The sequence below is a fragment of the Gavia stellata genome, chromosome 5, assembly GCF_030936135.1.
Source record: "Gavia stellata isolate bGavSte3 chromosome 5, bGavSte3.hap2, whole genome shotgun sequence".
NCBI classification, from domain to species: Eukaryota; Metazoa; Chordata; class Aves; order Gaviiformes; family Gaviidae; genus Gavia; species Gavia stellata.
Genome location: NC_082598.1, coordinates 20,006,336 through 20,015,022, shown reverse-complemented (window position 1 = coordinate 20,015,022; position 8,687 = coordinate 20,006,336).

Here is an 8,687-nt window from a genome sequence, read left to right as displayed (position 1 = left end):
CTATTGCATTATAGATGCTGTAGATAAAAGGGAACTGGTGGGTCTGGGATACTCAGTCATTTGGGAGAAGCTAGGTTTGGGGCTTAAGTGCATTAGCGAGCTTTTTAGTTCAAAGTGATCAGCAGTGAAAGAGTTAATGAGACTGAAGTGTAAACTATCTGTAAGGCTTCAGAGTTAACATCGATTGGGATGAACAGAACAGTTCACACCTCTCAGAACTAATCTCTCAGCCTGAAAGTTTTGTTCACTGTTCTGGAAGGTCACTTAATTACCATGAGCAGTACAGGCATAATCATATGATGAAGGTTAAACTCCAGTATGTTATTCTGAGGCAAGGAATGGAAAATCAAAGCAGATTCAGCAGCTATGCAGGCATGAAATACTTGGTCTATGTTTGTAGCTGTTTTGACCAAGTCTCATTCTTCAAAATAGACAGTAGGAATCTGATCACCAAATATTCTTTGAGGTGTAAGGACAGGTTTTTTGTATTAAATATGTTCCATTCACGGTCTGGTTTTATATGAGATGAGTTACTGAGGATTATTATCCATTGTAAATACTAGTAGAAAAGTAGCCTTTTCTAGAGAATGGCATCGTGTTAAAAGATGAGTGAAGTTACACTGACATTAAGCACGGTTTAACAGCCCGAGTAGACAAAAAGTCTTTGGCATAAACAAAAACCCTTTGATTTTGTGTCAGTTAGTTACGGTCAGTGGGAATAAGAGTATAAGAGCATTGAAAAAGATATCCTGTGTCACTGCATCTACTCTCTGTTAGGCAACCAGACAACATGAATCCTTTTTCAGCTGCTCTAAGGTAGACTGAAGACTGCGGTCATAATACAGCAGTCCTTCAGCTGTATCGGCAATTAGGTTTTACATGCTCTGGTAGTGGCACTTGTCTCTTCTACATCAATTGCAGCTGTGTATGATCACTAATATGTTAACTTGTCCAAGCAGCCCACAACTCCCTCATGTAGATAAACCCGGAAAGTGCACTGAAATGAAGAGCACAATATTTAAACAATACTCCTGGGAGTCCTGGAACTAAAGAAACCTGTTTTCCCATCTTACCTTAATTATATATTAAAAAAAAACTTTATCATTTAGAAACTGTATCTCTCATGTAGATTTGTCAGTGTCTAAGGCATGTGGAGGATATGCATGCTCAGATGGCAATTTTTCTTTCTCATGTGGGAAAGACTTGCATGGGGTTTTTTTCCTTTGTGTGGCTCTATAATGTCATAAAACCTACAGATTTATTATTTCATTAATTATCACCTAATTATATTAATTAATTATTAATAAAATGCAGATTTAATTATTTTAGAGAATGAAGGGTAAAGGTACCCTTCAGTCAAATTTGGCTGAAATCAACTAATGAGGTCAGAAATTATTAGCAGAGAGATACAAACTGATAGACACAAATCTGCACACGCTGTGACCTCCTTGGGAGCATGACTAAAATAAGTCTCTTTTCATCTCAATTTATAGAAGCTAGAGTTGTAAAAGAGATTTCTACTCTCTCTGCTCTGGTACTTGTGTTTTGATAGTACTGGATCTTTTCGGCCAAATAGCTCTGTATTACTCATCTCCCGATGAAGATAACTATATTTGGAGTAGCATTACAGACAGATCTACTTGTCAGCATCTGCTTGTGGTGACTGTGATGGTCCTGGGAGGAAAGACTTAAAGCAGTTGGTGCGAGGGATTGTGGGGGTGTCACAGGGAAGCCCGGCCTGAAGCACTGGTTGTGTTTGCAGCATCTCTGTGGACATGGCTTATGACAGCGAGGCAGGAAAGCTTTAAAACATGGAGGCCTCTCATGTTTCACTCAGCAGGCAGTACGAGAGACATGTTGGCAGCAGTCAGGCCACTGAGTCTCGCAGCGAGAAACCGTCTGGTTTGAAGGCAAACATCAGCTACAAAACAAACCAAAAAGGCCGTATGAAAACAGCACTAGAAACGTCCTCCCACAAAATCACTGCCTTCTACAAAAACCTTTGTGTGAGAATGAAAATATTGGAAATGAGAATTGAACCTCTACCCAGAGGTCAGCATGTTGGAATAGCACTGTCTTACTGGAAAAATACATTAAAAGTGAATCAGTGGTAAATTTTGGCAGGTAATATATTTCCCCTATGGAGTGACATTGTAGAGGAAGTTCTTTTCTCACCTGAATCTGAGAAACCTCAAGGAAGACAAACATTTATATAGCAGAGCTGGGAACTCTGGTTCTGTGGCTGAGAGCTACTCATATCTCCGAAGGAAAAATGGATCCTCCTGCTGCAGGCTGAGTCCTTGGGAGACAGTGGTGGGAGAATAAGATCTGAATCCTAGAGGACTTTATCCTAAGAGCATGGACTGCTGAAATGCCCAGCATCAAAACAGTGACAGCTGGTTGCACCAAACAAGCATATAGGTTTGAATAACCTCAAAAGAAAAAAGAGAAAGGCTATAGTGTGCAAGGGTGTACAAGCAGCACAAATTGTCTGTAAAGCAACTCAAAATACACAAATAAAAATGCTCAGCCTTATGAGCAGTCATTCAAGAGAAATGGGAAAAAAAAGCTTATGTCCTTATGTCAGTGTTACCAGAGAAAACAAAAATGGAAAACATGCAGTGACTGAGAACAATGATTTCCAATACAGAGAAGGCTGTCTGCAAAGTGACTTTGGCAAATTCAAAGATATGTGCTGATTCAAATATATAAACACACTGCAGAAGAAGGCTGCCAACTGAAAGCTGCCATATCGGTTGGGTTTCCAAATATTCACCAGCCTATTGCTGTTCAATCATCCAGCTGAATTGTGGAGCCGACTGCAGCACAGCTCCAGCGCCATATGTAAGTGCTAATACCAGACTTCAGAAATGTGACAAATAACTGCTGATACTTAGCAAAAGCTTCCTAAGGCCACTGGACACATGCAGGCTGCCAATAAGAAAACTCCCGAAACAGGCAATGTCCTTGCTTGGAGCGTATGGCTTTTGACACAAAGGGATACCAGTGGCCGCTGAGCAACAAGGCAGAGCAAGTCACGGAGGTCATCACAGGACAGACTTACAACATCCAGAGGAAAACAGAGCACTCGTCTTGGGGTCTGTGAAGAATTTAAACCTAAGGACATATTTCAAGGACTGAACACCCTGAGGGCAAAGTCGAAGTAGAAATGCATCCCTGTTTGCAGCTGGGGGAACTACTGAAATGCGAAGTACCATTAGCTGTGATGAGGCCGCTGAAGGAAGAACTGACAAGGCTCCAAGCAAGAGGTATTATTATGGTCATTGAAAGTAGCACAGAGTGAATCAGCAGCTGAAAAGTAGTTAGAAAGTCTTCAGGTGAACCAAGATCTGTTCTGAGCCAAAACCACTGAGCAGAGTGCTTGGAAGTAGTCAGTATCCATTGCCACTTACTGGAGACATGCTACTGAGATTTATTCATGGTTAAACTGCTTGTGACGTCAAGAACAGATTCTGGCATGTTACGCTAGTGAGCCATCTCACTTCTTGACAAACTTTGCCATAGCTATTGGCAGGTGTTTTGGGCATACAGGCATCAAGCTAGGTCTGACATGGACTGAAAATGGACTTTTAGATGTAAAGAGTATAGCTTATGACATGATTGTCATAGAAGAAGAGGTTGGTGAGGCAATCTGGGTCCATAAAGTCAAACTGAAGCAACTTCTTAGCAAATGCTGACAACAGAATATTAAACTACAAACAGACAAACTAAGGTGAGAAGAGCTGAGTTTGCCTCTTACCACACTTTCTGATGTTCTTTTTTAGGACTGTGACAACTCTGAAACTGCAAGAAAATGCCCAGGCTGGCAGACGTGAAGAAGAAGTTGTATAATATTCAGTAAGTTTTCACATTCAGCACATGCCCTTCAGATACCTCTGAACCCTTAAGACAGACCACAGCGATGCAGCATGGGACTTGTAGGAGAACCTGAAGTGGGTACTTGAAAGAATAAATAAAATTATAAGCAAGCACCAGCTTTAAGGTGCTATGGTATTTATGCAACAGCTGGAGCTACAACATGACACCTCAGGAGAAGGCAAAGTGGCCTTTTGCAAAGCCCACTGTAACAGAGGCCTGACAGACGCGGGGAGGTGATACATCGGATTTAAAAGGAAGTGCTGGCTCTGCTTCCTGTAGTGAAAGGTTTCTTTTGAGCACAAGGCAGACTTCTGCCTGGACATAACAGAACACCACAGAAAGGCAATGCTGAAGGCAGCCAAATGACCGGAGCACATCTCCGAGAGTCCAGAGAGGCAAAAGATGAAGAAGGGGTGATGCCCAGAAAAGCAACTCTAGGAGGTAAATTGACACAAGCACATATTTAATCCAATTTAACAGAAAGATTTTCCAGATAATCTTAAAGTCAAGGTTGTTGTCATGGTCTTTATTTTATTGTTATTATTTTTTCCCTAAAAGCAATCCAGGGAAGTTCTATGTTGTGCAAGGTATTGGGTAAAACAGTCTCACTCATTTTCTAATCAATTTCTTACAAGCCCATGATCAATCTTAACAGCTACTTACCCTTATTGGTAAGGATTTTCTACTTCTGTTTCTTCAATCATTATAAACAAGACAATTTTTAGAACAGCTGAAAAAATTCCATTGTGCAAGATCTAAGCCCAATTTATAGATTTATAAATATTACAATTTCATAAATATTTCTAGGCATTTTCCCAGACTGAAAAGTTTTTCAGAAGACTAGAGCTCCTGCCAGAGACCCAGGAGAGATGCTTTCAGTTTGCTGCCCCATCACAGACTTCCTGTGTGAACCTCAGTTCCTTACACTGAGCATCATGCCCAATTTTGAAAGTGTGTGTATGTGTGTGTGTAATTGCACTTACCTATCGCAGCGCCGTCTGATGCACTCTAATGACTGAAGAATGCTCTGAGATATGGTGAGGTTGAACATATATAAACCATACCAGTACATGCCTGCAGATATTTAATTATTTTTGTGAATATGTCTAGATGTTAATGATTAAATAGCATCCAATTAACTACATAATACTATTTACATGAACAAAGTTTAATCACATTCTCATTAGCAGCTTATTATAATCATTACTCATTATTTATATACAAACCAGATGAATTAGCATTTTATGTGCATTGAGGATATGGCCATATATGTATCTACTACCTACCTGCCCTTTTACATTACAAGCAGCTAAGAATTTTATTAATTCATTAGTCCTTTCCTGCAGATTTCTGTATAATGTCCAGTAATAACACATCCATTCATGTTAAATGTATTTTGGATGATTTTGGTAGTACTCCATTGGCTGAAACCGAAGTTACATCCTTCTTGCAATGCTCTCATAAGATGTGCCAATTAAAGATCTTTCTGTTTTGTACAACAGAAACATATACTTCTCACATATCATTTGTTAGAAGCAAAAATAACACTGATTTGCTAACTTCTTTGCAATACTTATTTAAAAATTAAATAGATTGTCAATATTGCTGCACAAGAAAAACATGCTTCTTATTACACTTCAGGTTTCATTCCTGCTAGTGAGGCTAATGCGAGACTAGAATGAATTGGAAGCAAGAGATTTTAACTATAATCTCAAGGAAGATGATTAAGTATTTGAGAAGAGTTGGACAAAAAGAAGGGGAAATAAAAATATTTGATTCTCTATTCTAATCTAACAGCACCAGGTGCTTTTACTGAAGTAACTAAGCCATGTCAAGGCAAAAGTGTCAAGATCAAGCAGGACACTTGTTCTGGCTTCATCCAAAGCATTTAATGCACCAACCCTAAATGACTGCAGCCCTCATTCATTACTTGCAACTTTGCCTTTCCTGTCAGAATCTGTTTCCTTGGAGAACAAAGAAGACAAGAGGACAGTACTGCTGCCAGCCAGACTTTCCTTTCAAGACCATGGCAGAAAAAACTAGGCCACACAAAGGAAAGAAAAAGGGAAGGACCATCATTTTTGTACAGCGCTCTCCCAGAGTCCCAGGAGAGTCACACGTGCCAGGCTTTTTTTGTCTGTCTGAGAATGCGGGGTTGTTTTCCAGATGTACCCGTTTCTTCTCCATTCTTCTCCAAGGTGACAGTGGAGGCAGGCAGACAAAGCATTTGACACCAGATTCCTATCCATTTTTGACAGGGAAGTCTCAGGACCCGTACAACTCTGATGCATTTTCTCTTAAGATGCTACCTTTCTATAGTGGATCAGACTGCAACTGAAAACTTTTAACTTGACAAATGTCAATATACAATCACAGAAAGAGGAATTTGCTGGTGACCTAGGGAGCCGCGTTGGCAAAAAGTTCAGCTGTTCCTCAATTAAAAAGCAAACAAGAAGTACCCTTTTTCTTGAGGGAAGGTAGTTTTGTACTGATCAGATAATATCAAATCAAGCCTTCTCCTTTCAGCATGGGGTAGGGAAGCATAATGCTTCCTTTCAGTTTCATGATATTTTGTGTTAAACCTATTGCAAATTAAGTTGATTGCCTAGAGACTATAGCTGCTGCTTATAGCTCGCAAGAGAGACAAGGCAGTGTAATGATCTGTGACTGCATACCGTACATGCAGACTATAGCCATCAGTCAACTACATAATCTTCAGCATCAAGATTCATTAAAGTCAGTGGGAGTCATGTTGTTAAAATGCTGTGTGCAATTTGGGAAATGTAGGGGTTAATACTATAGAATCAAGAAACTGGGTAAAAAAAAGGTGAAAAAGAAGCTGCTAGAGCAGAAGTGGATGTAGCCAGAGTGCAGTGCTTGTGGCTATAGATTTATAGATTTATTAGATTTTTGCCACATAAACATTTTTAAAAGAAAACAAATGACAATCTATCATGTCTTAGGAGGCGGCATTCTTTTCCTTTTTTGTTATACTCGTCAAAATTACTGTTTCCATTTATTAAGAAATAGTGTTTTTTCCAAATTATTGCATACTTATGAGCATGTGTCACTGCACCCTTTTTCTTCTCAAATAACTAACTTTATTATACAAATAACTCACTATTATGTGGGTCTTTGGGATCTGAAAGCGTTAAAAAGAAAGTTAAACCTTAATTATGGGCTGTAAGCTGCTAAAGGGAGAATACTAGAGTGTAGCAATGACATCTGGACTAGTACCAGTGCACGTAATGCATATCTGTCACTGACAGCTCACTGGGTTACATTTAATTCACAATCATCAGTCATGTCTTCTTTTCTAAGCAAAAAAAGAAACTACACCAGCATCAGTAGTAGAAAGCATGCCTTCAGAGGACAGATTCTTCCATGTGCCATGATTCAAGTGAATGACCTTACAGATGTAAATAGAATGGACAAATAAATGCCAATAAATATAAAGTGACTGAGAGTTTCATATGCTGCGTTAACATTTAATCTACCATACCTAATGAAGTTTTGTAATTCTTCTCTTGCCCATACACTCGCAGTTTCTGAGTTTGACTGTCCTTTGCCTTTGGTTTTGGGGGAGCCTCTATGCTCTCTCTATGTACATCAGGGCACAGCTTGGATTTAGCAAAGCAAAATGAGAGCAGCATCCATCAGCCAAAAGGAAATAAGTGTTTTCCTTCTTCAAAATCTAAGAACCTGAAGCGGTTAAAAGATCAGTCCAGAGGCTGGCTGAGCCTTTGCTCTGCGTGGTTGCATATTTGTCTGTGGAATGTGGAGTGCTGGAATAAACAGCGTCGAACAGAAATCAGTTTGAGTAAGAGCAGGAAATACCAGCTTCATAAACTTCGGGCACAAAATCACTATCTCAAAGTCTTGCATTATAGCCTCTATTCTCCTTGAAATGTGTAAGCAGCAACCCGCAGGTGTCTAGAAACATTTCTCTTAAAACATGAAACTGTTGCTTCCATGGCTCCACAACAAGAAGACATATGGACACAGCTGATTTTCACTTAACAACTCAGTTGAGGCAAACAAACCAGCAGAAGCTATGGTAAATGCAGACCTCTTTGATCCCAAACGAAATGACAATTTTAGCACTAACACTTGTCCAGACGCTTTTGTTACAGATCAGAAAACCTGTTTGGCAAGCTCTCACTCATTTGGCTATAAGTATTTCAGTTGCCCTCCCACTAGATGTAGTCTCACCACATAAGTCATGTTTCAAGACAGAGTGAACAGATGAGCTTGTCTTACTCAATCACTAATATTGATTCACACATTCACACAGAAGAAAATGCAACTTTGAATTGTCTTGGCAGAGCATACACCTTACACATGCACAATTAAAGATTAAAGAATTAACAGGTGCCCTAATCGAAGCCCTGCAGGGTGGGTTCTACGATTTGACCACACTTCATTATCATTGTCCTCTTTGTGCTACAAAGTGACCTCTGACTAGGTGCACATTTTGCTGTGATTTATGGCAATTATGATTCTTGTTCATGGTAGATTGACTTTGGACTACCTAGTATATAATCTTTCTTTATGTATTTCTACTATACTACCATATGCATTAGTACTGGCCCACTGGGTATCATTTTATTTCAGCTTTCATGTATACATTCTAATTATTTTACTACTGTACTGCCATTGGAGCTTAATGTTGAAGGCAGAATCTACTTTTCACTGGGGCCACCACAAAATTACAGCCTGTGACACCTCAGGTTAGCTTTCACTAATAAATATGGAATAATAGGGCACTTTGTAGTATGCTGAATACTAAATGAACAAGTTAAAATCAC